The sequence below is a fragment of the Pogoniulus pusillus genome, chromosome Z (genome assembly GCF_015220805.1).
Source record: "Pogoniulus pusillus isolate bPogPus1 chromosome Z, bPogPus1.pri, whole genome shotgun sequence".
In the NCBI taxonomy this organism is placed as follows: Eukaryota; Metazoa; Chordata; class Aves; order Piciformes; family Lybiidae; genus Pogoniulus; species Pogoniulus pusillus.
Window position 1 is genome coordinate 66799039 of NC_087309.1, and position 14365 is coordinate 66813403.

The window sequence follows — 14365 nt, forward strand, 5'->3', positions numbered from 1 at the left end:
CTTTGGGACTATTATTGTGTGAAGTTTCTGACTATGTAGTTGCTTCAATAACTTTATCATTTTATTAGGTCTTTGTGCTTAAAGTGGCTTATAAGCCTTTTTAGTAAACACCAGGAAACTTCTTTAGTATTTATTTGTCATATTTGGTGTCTCTGTCTGTTGCTTATTTGTTTAGATGGTTAGAGTCTCTTAGTACCTACAGAAGAATGGAGGTGGCTTAGTAACTCAGGCATTTCCTGGTGCTTGTTCAGATATGCTTCTGCCTGCTATGAGTTTTGCTAGATCCCTATTTAAACACTTTATTTTTCATGCATGTTAATAAAAAAAGTTAATTTTTTTAACTGCAAATACAGGAATTTGTATGAGGTACCTTAAAATAGTTATAAAACAAACTCATTTTCTGGCAAGAATTCAATTGGTATTTCATGTTTAACAAAAATAATGAGGAAATAAGACTTGATAATTTCCTGATCTCTTTTTTTTGGGGGGGAGTTTTGTTTGGTGGTTGTTGTGGTCGTTCGTATTGGTTTTTTTCCCCCCAGTTAATACATACATTTATACGTTTATGTTATTTTCTATTTTACAACATCTAGTATTCTTAGAATCCTGTATTTTGCATTATTACCCTGTGTTTTTGCAGACATAATCACTTAAAATCTGCTTGGAATTTCATACACAGTAGCTATGTCTTTGTGATAGACTGCATTTTAGCATTGAAATCTGTCTTTGCTGCATTTACAGGACAGAGGAGATTTTTCTTACTGTCTTTAAAATTTAATTTTGAGCTATTCCATAACAAGTTAGTTAAGACAAATGAAGCTTGCACTGTGTTGTAGGCCATGTTTATTTTATTTGCAATTGTGCTGTAGGCTAGCACTGCACTTTCAGCTTGTTCCAGTCATGGCCTCAGGGTTACTGGTGGGAATGTTATGGATGCTTTCAAGTGCACTTGTTGAGCTAATTAATTTTTTCCGTTCATGTGCTTGCAAATAGAGGCAAATTTAAAAGCCTTGGAAAACATTTTGAAATGGGTCTGAGAGTTTGGCTTGTACAGAAGGCTGGGTGAAGTGAGGCAGGAGCGGTAGTAGTTTACATAAAACCTGCCTTAGGTGTGATTAAGACATGCCATTGATCAGTGTGTGGTGTCTCCAGATACCAGGTGTTACTTTGGGTTGCCAAAACACTGCTCTTGACTTTCAACTCCGTTTTTCTAGGCAGCTCTTGTTCAGGGGTTACACATACAATATAAGTAAGCTAAAGATGCTTTAATTTGCATTCATATCCAGTAAGAAGAAAATGTTCTTTTGAAGTAACACAATGTTGGCACAAATTCAAAATAACTCGGGAGTAGTACAATGCCTACTAACTGATCTTTGTTTGGTATGTTCTTTCAGGAAAAAAATAATTTCTTTTTAGGTTAGTTTGCTTTTCTCTAAAACATTACCCCCTAAGAGGAAGAACAAGTGTCAGTAGAATAAGAAAATGTACAGAACCGTAGAGATCATCCAGACATTACCTAGGATCGTAAGAGTTGAATCTGAAAGTAGCATAGTACGGGTATGGGCATACTAATGAGAGATGCTGCAGTTAAATATGTTTCAATAAGGTATTACCAGCTTGTCTGCAATTCAGGCAATTGAGGAACTACTATGCAGACTGCACTGATGATCACGTTTTGGGTGAGCACACTCTGGTAGAAAATTAAAAAAAAAACAACACTAAATGGGGAATGGAAGATGGGGGCTTGGCCTGCAGAGCAAAGATAAGAAGTACTTTTTGCTCTGTCTTCAGCACAGCAACATTTACAGTGGTGGTTAACAGTAAGTTTATTAGTTTCCTTGCTGTTTTGAGTTACTGCATGGTGCTTTTTCCTGTTGTCAAGGCCAAGAATTCAATGGGCATTTTAAAAAGTATGATTTTATATATATAAGGGTATTTGGAAAATCCACAGGATCCTTCATTAGAAAATAGAAGTGGTACCAAAGACAATGACTGACTGTGCAGCTAGTTCTGGTTATGGCAGATTCACTGTGAGAAATTAGCTTGCATTTTTGTGAAAGCATCTGATAGCAGCCGCAGTAAGAGATAGTAGATCGCATAGACTTACTGAGATGACAAAGGTTATTTTTAAAGAAGCATTCCAAAATAGCTAGTGTGCTTGGACTTGTTTAATTCTTTTCATGCCTACAGTTATAACCATGACACTCTAGGTGGCAATACACATACACAGTAAACCACAGCGTCTCTGGATAATGTTTTGGCTATGCTTTTATTCTGAACTGCTACTGAAAATTCAAGCAGTGACATCATGAATGTTAATCATTTCCTTACTGTGATACATAAATAAAGGCATATCAAGTCACAAGTTCCTGATTGTAAGGTGACACAAGGTCTTCAGCATAACGAGTAAAATTTTGTCAAGAACTTTTGAGTCATCTTTTGGTTCTCTCTCCACCCTACGCTTCCCCCCCCCAAAAAAAAAAAAAAAAGCCACTGGTTCAACACATGGGAATTTGTTCTGCTTCTTAGCATTGTTTCCTTCATCGGGAAAGTGAGCTTTATGTGATTGTGTTTTGGATGAAAACCTTGCTTGATTGCTGAAGACTGCTTGAGGTGAGGAAATTTCGAAAAGGTAAGTGCTAACTCATAAGAAACTAAGTTAGAAAGTAGTGCTTAAATATTGGTATATAGGTAAGAATATGTTTTAAATGAGGAAATTCCAAATACGGATTTTCAAGTAGTCATTAAAAGGTTGCTTATTAAAACATTTCAAAGTTCTTTTATTAGACAATGTGATGTTGATGCAGAAAATGGTATATTTTAATTATTCATATTATTCATTTGTAAGTAAACTGAGAAGTATATTCTAAATGTATTTGGTCAAAAAAATCCAGTATTTGTGAATTTTCTTAGTTACTTCCAACGACTTAAAAATCATTGTTCTTCCCTTAAAGCTGTGTAGATCAAAGCTCTTAACTGCGGAAGTTAAAAATATTTTGCTTATTACTGATATGTTGCCATTCCATTCCCAGAGGGAAAAATTGTGGAAGGAAGATGGAAGCAAAGTAATTTTTGTTTGTAATTTTCTTTTAGGAATGATTGTGGTGGATCTGAGTTTTCCTGCCTTTGTTTTATCTTCTTTTAATAGTGGATTTTTGAAACATTGGATATGAACTGGCTAAACAATAGTCTTCTTTTTTTCCCCCACTTTTATTATATGAATAGGGTTCATGTTTGGATTGGAACATGATTAAGTAAGTGGCTTAGTATGAAATTGAGAAAAGTAAACAAAAATAGTACTGTACTATCTTGAATGAAGTGTAAGCCACAGGAAAGTTTTCCATGCAGAGCTGTGAATGGAAATGAGCTACATTTATTCATTGTCCTCTTGCACCAGTGAATTTTGTGATGCCTTTCATTTGAGTAGCACACAGTGCTATTCTACTTAAATTGGAGTCCACAATAATTGATTTCTTTTGATGCTATAACCTGCAGAATACAAAATTTGCTTTCTTTTATTTTTTTTAAACTTCCTGCCATTTTGTAAAAGTAATTTGACTTCTGATTGCACAATAAGTAATTATTGCATATAGCATCTGTGTATCATGTATAAGTTTTTCTTCTTTAACCTTTCAGGAATAGGAGAAATCTGTGATTCAAAAGATGATCTACTTCAGACAAACCTCTGTTTTTCCAAATTTGTAGCATACCAATACAGAGACACCAAAGACATCTTTCCATTTTTTAAGCTGAACTAAGACTCTGAAAGGTATGGCTATCAAGCAAAAAATGTTGATACTTTGGAATAGCACTATTAAGCCTGGACTGTAAATAACCAAAAGCCTTAAAATCTATGACATCGCAAAGCTGCGGTGAGAAACTGTGATGGTTCTGAGGTCCACTGTGTTGGGTTTTTTTCCATTAGAGTTCTTATATACAGCACACATATGTCTGAAATGCTTTAAGTATACCCCTTGGTCAGTGGAGTCGCTTGAGTCTGACTCACTGAAAGTGCCTACTTGCCTACTTGTATTTACACCACCAAATAGCATTAGAATAGGCTCCCCATTATCTTTCCTTCTCATTATTTTGAGATGTGAGAGAGGTTCTGGTATTTGCATTTCAATACACTTTTTTCTCCCTTACGTTGTACAGCTTCTCAAATTGTTTCTACTAGCTTTATTGAGTGGTCTTGAATTATTGTGAGGCCTGAATTGCTAATTTAGAAAGATTAGCCCTTTCAGTAATGAGTTCAGCAATCAAAGCACTTATACTCTAATTCTTTAAACCATATTATATGGTGATTATCAGTATCTATCGTTGACTTAAAAGACCAATAGAAGTATGTTGCTGTATTTTCTTTTTCAGTAAGAAGAATTAGAAATTCTTTGCCTCGTAAAGGTACCATTTAGGAGGACTGTGTATTTCAAGGGTATTTTTTAACTACAGGTTAGAGAAGTGGAATTTGATTTTTCCGAGGTGTATTCTGACTTAGTTCTCTAAATGCACTTCCCAGGACAACTCACAGTAGTGAGCAGTAATGCTGTTAGTGCTTACAAGAACAGGTCTTTTTTTTTTTACCTTGATTCTTAAGCAGTCAAAGAAATAATTAACAGGATTGTTGTTTTCTTCCAAACAAAAATGAAAGCCTGTCTAATCACATCATATATTGGCTACTTTGAGCTAAGGACACAACCAAAATCATTTCCTCTCCTAGGCTGGTCAGTTTTTCCTCACAAAGGAAAACTTCATAAGGTGTTTTATTACGAGGTAGGTATTAAAGATATTTTTTTCAGTTACCAATACTGTTTCTTCTGTGTTAACTACAGAATGTAGCAATTAGCAAACACGTTGATGTAAAAATTGTGTAAAGGCTAGCAGACTGGGTCATAACAAAAGTGGTTTTAGAAAGGCATGAATGGCATAGAGAAGAAATCCAGTATCAGCTTCTTAATTTACTGAATAGAAGTATTTCAATTTTGTCCTGCTTTCTTAGAAATCTAGGGACCTAAAGGTGAAACTTAAACGAAACTTAAACAGCCAGCAACAAACTGCCAAGTTGGTAAGTTTGAAGGTTCGTGATATGGCACATTTTTAGCATTTAGTGTGTGACAGCTCCTCAAAACACATCTTGAAAGCAATAATATTCAAAGCAGCATCCTGTTGGCTGACACTATCATGTCAATATTTTTATGTGGGCATTCTGCCTGCAGTTTACTACCAGCTGCTTTCAGTGGACAGTGATAAAAGTGATGCCCTGCACATGCAAGTCTGTCTCACAGACTGAACCCATATCATCATTGGCCTCTTGTGCCATGGCCTTGCCATGTGGTAAGCCCCTGCCTAAATCCCACAGTTAGCATAACGGTCTGAGAAATTTAACAGCCAAGCACCTTGGACTTGCCTGCAAAGCAATCATCAGTTATATCTTAAGGGTGCAGTGTCACTTGAACACAGACAAGCATGTGGCTGTCTGCAGTCTTTGGAAGACTGGCCTGAAACAATGCTATGAATCAGCTCGTCTTTTTACACTGAATAATCTGGTGTTATTTTAAATCTACACAGGCATATTCCACAGGATCACATGAACTAGATGTACTTAACTGAAACCTTAATAACTGTCTTCAGGTTATCCTCTTGCCTTCAGCCAGGGATCACTAAAGAACAGATTTCTTGCTTTGTGAAGCACTGTGTGGGCCCTGTAGACTCACAGAATCAACCAGGTTGGAAAAGACCTCCAAGTCTAACTTATCACCCAGCCCTAGCCAATCAACTAGACTATGGCACTAAGTGCCTCTTCCAGTCTTTTTTTGAACACCTCCAGGGATGGTGACTCCACCACCTCCCTGGGCAGCCCATTCTGACGGCAAATCACTCTCTCTGTCAAGAACTTCTTCCTAACATCCAGCCTATACCTCCCCCGGCACAACTTGAGACTGTGTCCCCTTCTTCTGCTGCTGGTTGCCTGGCAGAGGAGACCAACCCCCACCTGGCTACAGCCTCCCTTCAGATAGTTGCAGACAGTAATGAGGTCACCTCTGAGCCTCCTCCAGGCTAAACAACCTCAGTTCCCTCAGCCTCTCCTCATAGGGTTTGTGTTCCAGGCCCCTCATCAGCTTCATCGCCCTTCTCTGGACACGTTCCAGCACCTCAACATCTCCCTTGAATTGAGGGGCCCAGACCTTGACACAGAACCAGACTGAGTACAGGAGAAGAATAATGTCCCTTGTGCTACTAGCCACACTGTTCCTGATACAGGCCACAATGCCACCTGGGCACACTACAGGCTCATGTTCAGCCTACTGTCTACCAGTACCCTCAGGTCACTTTCTGCCTAGTTGCTCTCCAGCCACTCTATCCCCAGCCTGTAGCACTGCTTGGGGTTGTTGCAGCCAAAGTGTAGAACTCTGCACTTGACCTTGTTAAATCTCATCCCATTGGGCTCTGCCCACCCATCCAGCCTGTCCAGGTCCCTCTGCAGGGCTTAGCTACCCTCCAACAGATCAACACCTGCTCCTAGCTTGGTGTCTTCTGAAAATTGATGATGGACTCGATCTCTGCATCCAGATCATCAATAAAGACATAGAACAGGACTGGGCCCAGCACTGATCCTTGGAGAACACCACTAGTGACTGGCTGCCAACTGGATGTGGCACCATTCACCACCACTCTCTGGGCTCAGCCTTCCAGCCAGCTCTTGACCCAGTACAGAGTGAATCTGTCCAAGCCATGAGCTGCCAGCTTTGCCAGGAGCTAGTGGCAGATGGTGTCAAAGGCCTTGCTGGAGTCCAGGGTAGACTACATCTAATTTTTAGGCAAACAGTTTAAGTTACTTCAAAAGGAAGAGGTCATCTTTTTTCCAGCTTCAGTTGGGAAGCTTTTTCTCTCCCTCTAAAGTGTGAAGCATGTACTTTGGCATGTCTGCAAGTGTAAATAACCTCAAAAACCTCTAGTCTCCCAATTCCTTCTCTATAGTTCCTGTGAGAAAGTTGCATTACACCTGGTATGAAAAAGGGTGGGAAAGAAAATAACAGCTTTTGAAATTTGTTTCAAAAGGAGAATTTGGACACTGGAATGGGCTGCCTGGGGAGGTGGTGGAGTCGCCGTCCCTGGGGCTGTTCAAGGCAAGATTGGATGTGGCACTTGGTGCCATGGTCTAGCCTTGAGCTCTGTGGTAAAGAGTTGGACTTGATGATCTGTGAGGTCTCTTCCAATCCTAATAATACTGTGATACTGTGATTTGAAAGCTCTGAGATCATATCTGGAAAAAAATCTCACTGAAGGATTCACGTGCCTGTGATTTCACCCAGGCCAGGGAGCTTACAAGTTAGAATTCACCTTTTCTAGGAGTGCTCCAAAATATGCCAAGTTTGAAAAATCTGTTAAGCAGTCTAACGGATACAAGAAATGATAGAGCAGAATGCATTTCAGGAGAGTTAATGCTTGACTACTTATAGCTAACCACCAAATTGAAAAGACCTACCTCACTATGTTCCTTGCAACTCACAAACTATACTAAAAGCTTTTTTAAAGCCTGTATTTCTACAGAATAAATTCCATGGAGACCTGTGCTCACTTTGGGTGATTCTTCCTGAAAATACAGTGCTGAACATCTGCATTCAGATGACAGTTACTCCTTGTTGCAACCAATGAACTATTTAAAAAATGCCAAAAGAATAAATGGCACCCTATCTGCCTATAATTCAGTTTTCAAGACCATCCTCATTCTTGCCTTGTGTTGAAGCACATCTATCACATGAACCAGTAGCTGATGGACATTTATATGCCTGACTGGGTTCTGCTAGCCTCAATTTTAATCAAATAATCATGGTTTTTGTGATGATGGAAGTAATCAGTTCTTTTTGGAGAAGCATTTCTTGGCAGATAAGTGTCTAATAGCAGTCTGCTGTGGGAAGAAGGAGGGAAGATTTACTACAGTCAAACCTGGAATAATCATTGCATATTCTCATGCTGTGAAATAAACAAGAAAACATGACCTCAGTCACTCTAGGAGGCTGCCTCTGGACAGTGAATTGAAGAGGAAAAGACAAAGGCAGAAAATGTTATGTTGTAGTCCAGAATCTGCATGATAAAAAAAATGTTCATTTTATACTATAAAGAAAAACAACTTGCCATGGTGCCCTTCCACAGCATGCTAAGTCAGTAGGTGAAACAGTCATCATCTGATGAGTGTGTGTTCAACATATCAGCTGCAAGCCTTGGGCATTGGACTATAACTTTCAAGACCATGTTAAGAAGATAAAGGTGAATAAGCCTGGTGTCAGGTTGACTTGATGATAATAAGGAACAGAGAGAGAAATCTAGAAGCAGTGTTTGCCAGTTTCTTTCCTTGGTCCTTTGCTGCTTCATCAGCTCTAGAAGATCTGCTAAGACAGTAAGGCAAAGGTAAAAGTTTGCAGATGGTCTTACAAAACAGTGTCTTCAGTGTGTTTGGAGATGATGAAACAGTGAAACTGGGAGTTCCCTCTAAAGTGTATTAGTGCATAAGATGTAGATTAGTTTTGACTTTTTAATTCCAAGACAAGGACACACCTTTATTGGATCCTGCCTGATTAAACACAGTTGGTGGAAAGCAACTTGATGCAAAGCATGATCTAACAGAACATAGTGAATATTTGGATGCTTATGCTTTTACCAGCATCCCATGGAAGCAACAGAAACAGCTATTCCTACTTTGGTACAAGTTTTTGTTAAGAGTATTATCATCTGTTAAGATCACTTTTTGGTAGATTTTTGGACTTTGAAGACAATGGGATGTTATGCATGAATCAATGAAGTCATACTTTGACATGTCTACATTTCACTTATTTTGGACAGGAAAAGCAGAAGGTGTGATGCATTGTTCCTAATGGCCATCCAGGAATTGAGCTGGCTGCATTGCTACTGAAGTGACAGCTTATACACTTGGAATACAGGACTGGTGGAAAAAGAGCATAAAGGATGGACAAGCAAGACAGTGCTGATGTTAAGGTAAGTCTCTAGAAACAAGATTGATACTCTGCACTAGAACTGCAAGAAAACACATCTCAGCAGTTTCGGTTTCTAAAGATAACAGCATAAAGAGTACATGATAGTTACGTGCACTTTGAACTACAAGATGTCTTTTATGAAACGTACCACATGTGTTTTCTTATCAGTGAAATACATTGGAACTGGGTGTGAGAATTTGCAGCATAAGAATTGTGCAGCTTTGCAGAGTAGATGTTATGATCTTTATACTGTATTACAAATAGCAGTTCTCAATTTCTGGGAAGACAGGATTTCTCATGTCCCAAATAAGATGCACAGCTTAGGAATAGCAGAAATGTGGAATTAAGGTAACACTTGCAGTCAGAGTTGCATCTGCATCGGCTGTCATAAAGTCCAAAGTATCTGCATGTGCTGAAATACATGTGTTTGAGGGTTCTTAGAGGGTTCAGTTTCATATGAGAGTGGGTCTAGTAACAGTGACCAATATGTCCTATTAAAAGAGCATTTATTTATTTATTTATTTTATTTATAAACATTAGTGGAACTAGTAAATTGAGATTAAATTTTCTGTGCTATCTCAGAATGACTTGTTGGAGAAAAATTAATTAGAAATAGCATCTTAAAAGATGTAGCTAGGAAAACAATGAACATGCTGTCATCACCTACTAAAATTTCTAGCAATTCACTGCTATTGGAAGCTGTAATGCTTATTTAAGGCTTACTGTGTAAGACATGCAGAGACAAAAGAGAAGCTATGTGAGAAGCAGTAACTTGGGTTTGGCATGGGGCTGGAGGCAGTTTTCTTGTCTTCCCGGTGCTTGAACAAAAAGCTTACGTGAAACCACTACTAAACTTAACAGCTGAAGTTTCAAAAGGGATGCCCTGGGGCTGAGCAAATTTTTTTGCTCTGGTTTTCTGGGTGCTGCTGAGCCTGGATGCTTGACTTAACAGTCACACAATGGAGGAGTTTGAAAGGGACCTCTGGACCTCTTGTCCAACTCTGCCACAAACACAGGTACACCTACATCAGATTGTACAGGAACACTTCCAGGAGGGTTTTGAAATCCTCCAGAGAAGGAAATTCCACAGCCTCTCTGGTCAGCCTGTTCTAGTGCTCTGTCACGCTCAAAGTAAAGAATTTTCTCCTCAAGTTCAAGTTAGCCTTCTGTGTTCCTTGTCCTATTATAGGGCACAACTGAAAAGAGCCCATCCCCAACCTCATGACCTCCACCCTATATATATATATATATGCTTTTAGAAGACCCTCGTCTTGATCTTCTCTTTCGCAGACTAAAGAGCACCCAGGTATCTCAGCCTCTCCTTGCAGTAGTGATGCACCAACCCCCTAATCATCTTTGTGGCCCTCCATTGGACTCTCTCCAGTAGTTCCCTGTCCCTTTTGAACCAGGGAGCCCAGAACTGGACTGCACACAGTATTGTAGGCACAGTCTCATCAGGGCAGAGTAGAGGAGGAGAATAACCTCCCTTGATCTTAATGCATCCCAGACTTTTCTTCATGTACCTCACTGTGAGTATCTTGTGTGGTACTCTTGGAGGCCCAGCTCCTGTGGTTGAAACAGCGTGGTTTGAAGACAGGGCTCTGATGTTGGTCGGTACTAGCTACAAACAGCTATAATTGCTGCAGGTGCTTGATTTGGTCTTACGATTATGAGCTTCACTGCATTGTCCCTGAAGGAGACAACAATAACTGCCGATGAGATGGTGAGGTTTCTTCTTGGAAGTTTCTTTGTTAGTGTGGAAAAAGTGATACAAAAGGTATATGAATAAGAATAGGAAGCTCAGGAACTCCAGTATATAAAAGTTTGGGCTTATATCCAGGTTTCATCACTTAAGAATCCAATTAGTATACTGGCCATATACTAGTTTTGTTGTTCTGTTTGAGTCATTTATCACTGCGAGTTGTGCTGCTGTAAGTTTTTTCCAAGTTTTCTTTCTGAGTGTGTTGATTACGTATAAATAAACTCTTTGTAATTCAAGAGAGAATTGTTGGTTTCCTCTTGGAGCTTCCCTTTAGCTTTTAATGAGTGCTGTAACTTCGTCTAAAACCATGAATTCTTTTCCACAACACCCTTAAAAGTGGCTAGAGGAAAAATATCAGGCTTCAGAGGTAGCTGAGACGCAGAAAAGCTCAAACCAGAATCCGTATGACGACTCTGAGATACTTGTAAAACGGCTTGTAATGAAGAATTTGGCATGGTCAATGCAAACTGCTGCTGGGCTGGGTGAGCGGACGCTCAGCCCAGCTGTCGGGTCCCCAGAAGGGCGGCAGCCAGAGACTCTCCCACTGGGAAAACCTCACCTGCTGCCGTGCGACAGCGTGCGGCTTCCCGCACCGACGAAGGCAAAGAGCCGAGCCAACAACTAATGAAAAAGGCAGGGGTCAAGGACGACGCCCGGGAGCCGCCGCGCCCCGCAGAGGCGCCGCCTGCCCGCTCCGCAGCCGCGGACCAGGCTTGCCGCGGGCATGGCGGCGTGGCAGGACGTGTTCTTCTCGCAGCTGGATTCCGTCTGCCGGGGTGGCCGGGGCTGGCGCGGCGGCGGCCGGCGGCATCCGCCTAGCCAGCGCTTTTCGGCGCAGTGCCGCCGCGAACCCGCAAAGGTGAGGCGAGGACGGCGCGGGCGGGGGTCTGGCGGCTCTCTGCCCAGGGATGCTCTGCGAAAGCACTCCCGCTAAGGGCAGCTCCGGAGGGGTAGAGATTCGGGCTGATTATCCTTGTCCTCATCCGGGCCAAAGTGCCCTCGGCTTGGTAGAGGCATCTGCACAAGGAGCGGGTGACGGGGGCGGCCCGCTCACCGGAGCGCGGCGTCAGGCTACAGCTCCGCTTTGTCCAGCTGCACGTCTTGGCGTTTGCCGTCTCCTGAGTGACGTCTGGCACGTGGGTAAATAGCATCAGACCTCATCTGAAAGTCCTAGCGACTAGAGGGACAGAGCAGATCTGCTGGACTGCGGCAAAAGGAAAATAGCTCAGGCTGCAGCAGTTTTGCAGTGATCTGATGTTCTGACGCTGGTGCTAATTATCCCCAGTGCTTCCGCAGATACGGACTTCGGTGACTTTTATATGCACACGCTTGCTTGTATTCTAGCGTTTTCCATCAAAAATACTGCCACGTGCAGAACTTCGCGCGGCTTCTGTGATAGCACTGTTTGAATGCCAGGAGGTTCGCAGTGGTTAGAGGTAACAAGTAAAAGAAACGAAAGAAACTGATGACTTTTTTTTTTTTTTAAGCTAGGTAGCTGACCAAAGCCTTTTTAAAAAAAAAACCAAACCAGCCAACCAAAACACAAGCAAAAAACCCAACCCAAAACAACAACAACAAGAGAAATTAAAGATTAAACAAGTGTGGTTTCGATGTTGAGGTTTTAAGAACAGCACTCTGCTACTACAGCTAAAATACTGAGACTGCATTATATTTAACAGAGCATCATGGTGGAGCAAGGTATCTGAGGTATCATTTTCTGGTACCATTGCTGATATATTTTTTATTTTTTTTTTACTGTGGAATATTCCTTGTGGATGTTTCTGTTTGTGAATATGAGTTTAAAATATGCAGTATCTGCTTATATGCAGTATCTGCTACCAAAAAAAAAAAAAAAAAAAAAGAGTTGTGTCCACCTAAAGTTAATCATCTTTTCCTGGTACCAGAAAGGAGGTGCCAGTTTTCAGAGAGTTAGTGTATTCTGGACCTCGCAGAGGAATTGTAGTGTTACCTATAAAGTTAAGCTTTTACTGGCATGAGGCTTAAATGAGTTTAAGGAAGCAGCATCTCAGCATCTGTCTGTCCATGAGTACTCATAATTATGCTTTGTGTACGTTCTGGACTGAAAGTAATGTTTTCCAAAACATTAAATTATTTATATATCTGGGTTCCAAGTTTCAAAAATGTAGTGACACCTGGGAGTGTATTTCCCTCAGGGACCAGTGAAACTTTGTGCTGTTTCTCTATTACAGCAGTCCAGCACAGTTCATGCTGGACTGATGTATCTCATCTCTAGACAGCGTCCATCAGTGTGTATCTAATTTGGCTACATGTGCTGAAGCTGAAGGAAACCTTCCCAGGAGCAAAATCTGCTTGAACTATGTGCAGTATTCTTCCTACTTCTCTTACTAAATAGTTCACTCCTTTGTCCATCCCTTTCATGGCTCACTGAAATTTATTCTTCACTCAGCGCTAAGTCATCTGAAGAAGTGGGTTCTCTCATATATATTTCCCCAGCAAGCTGATCTATAGGCTTTTGAGTGGTATTTGAGACAGTGGTGAAAGCTGAGGAATCCATATTTTTGAAAACTGCCCTAACAGGTTTGAGACTCTTGAGGCACTTCACAGCACAATGGGAAGCAGAGATAGGTATAAGTTAGCAAGTTCTGTGTTCAAACTGGCTCTATCAACTACTGTGTAAAGCTTTCCTGCTTCTTGTAATATGTAAACAAGTAGGGCATATGTTAGGTAAGCCCCTGTGGTCCACTCTGTATGCTTTGAATTATAAGTTATTTTGTTTTACCTTCTCATCTCTAACATTTCACCTCCGTTTTTGAGGGCTAGTTGCACCTTCTACCAGTTTTGAAAGAAAAGAGGCCCATTTGAGGAGCTGTAGCTCTCAATAAAGAGCTTAAGCCTCAAGAAAGGCAGGATTTATTAAGCACTTGTCTTCCTCCTTTCCTTGAGATTGGCATTGTTTTTTGTTTCTGTCATAGCGCAGTTTCTGGTACACTGTTCTGAGTTGTCCATTTCCCTCTGTCCATTATACAGGAACAGAAGGAGGCATCTAATAACATTTTTCTTTGTTATTTACAACACTGTTTTGCTGAATGTTGATAAATGCAAACCAGAAAAGCTGTTTTTTAAAAACCTACTGGTGGTGGTGTGACATCTTGTCACAGTTTCTGGATCAAATGTTCTTGGGTTGCTGATGTGTGCATCTGTTTTTTTCCTAGTTATTAGGTCTCAGTAATGAGAATTGAGTTCAGCTGTCTTCGGTGCTGTTGTCAGTAATGATGTATGCCAGAACTGTGACAGGAAAGGCGCCCATGTCGTAGCCTTTGGTGGCTTCAGGTGTAATGGTCTGGAACTTGGTAGTAGCCATGGCTGTGCATTGGTGCCACCCCTAAAGTGAAAAAAGAGCATATTTTCATTATAGAAGCAGTTTCCTAGCTGCTGTGTAGTGTTAGGAATCACACAGTTGGTAGCCTCTTCTGACTAGTGTCAGTTGAGTTAGGCTACATCTCTGAAGCTGGACTGCAGATAGGATTTATTTTTAAATGTATACATTTTAGTTTGATCACACTCCTACTGCTATAAACCACTGCATTTGTTATGTTGGCATAATTTAACCCCAAAGAGAAGTAGAGGAGCT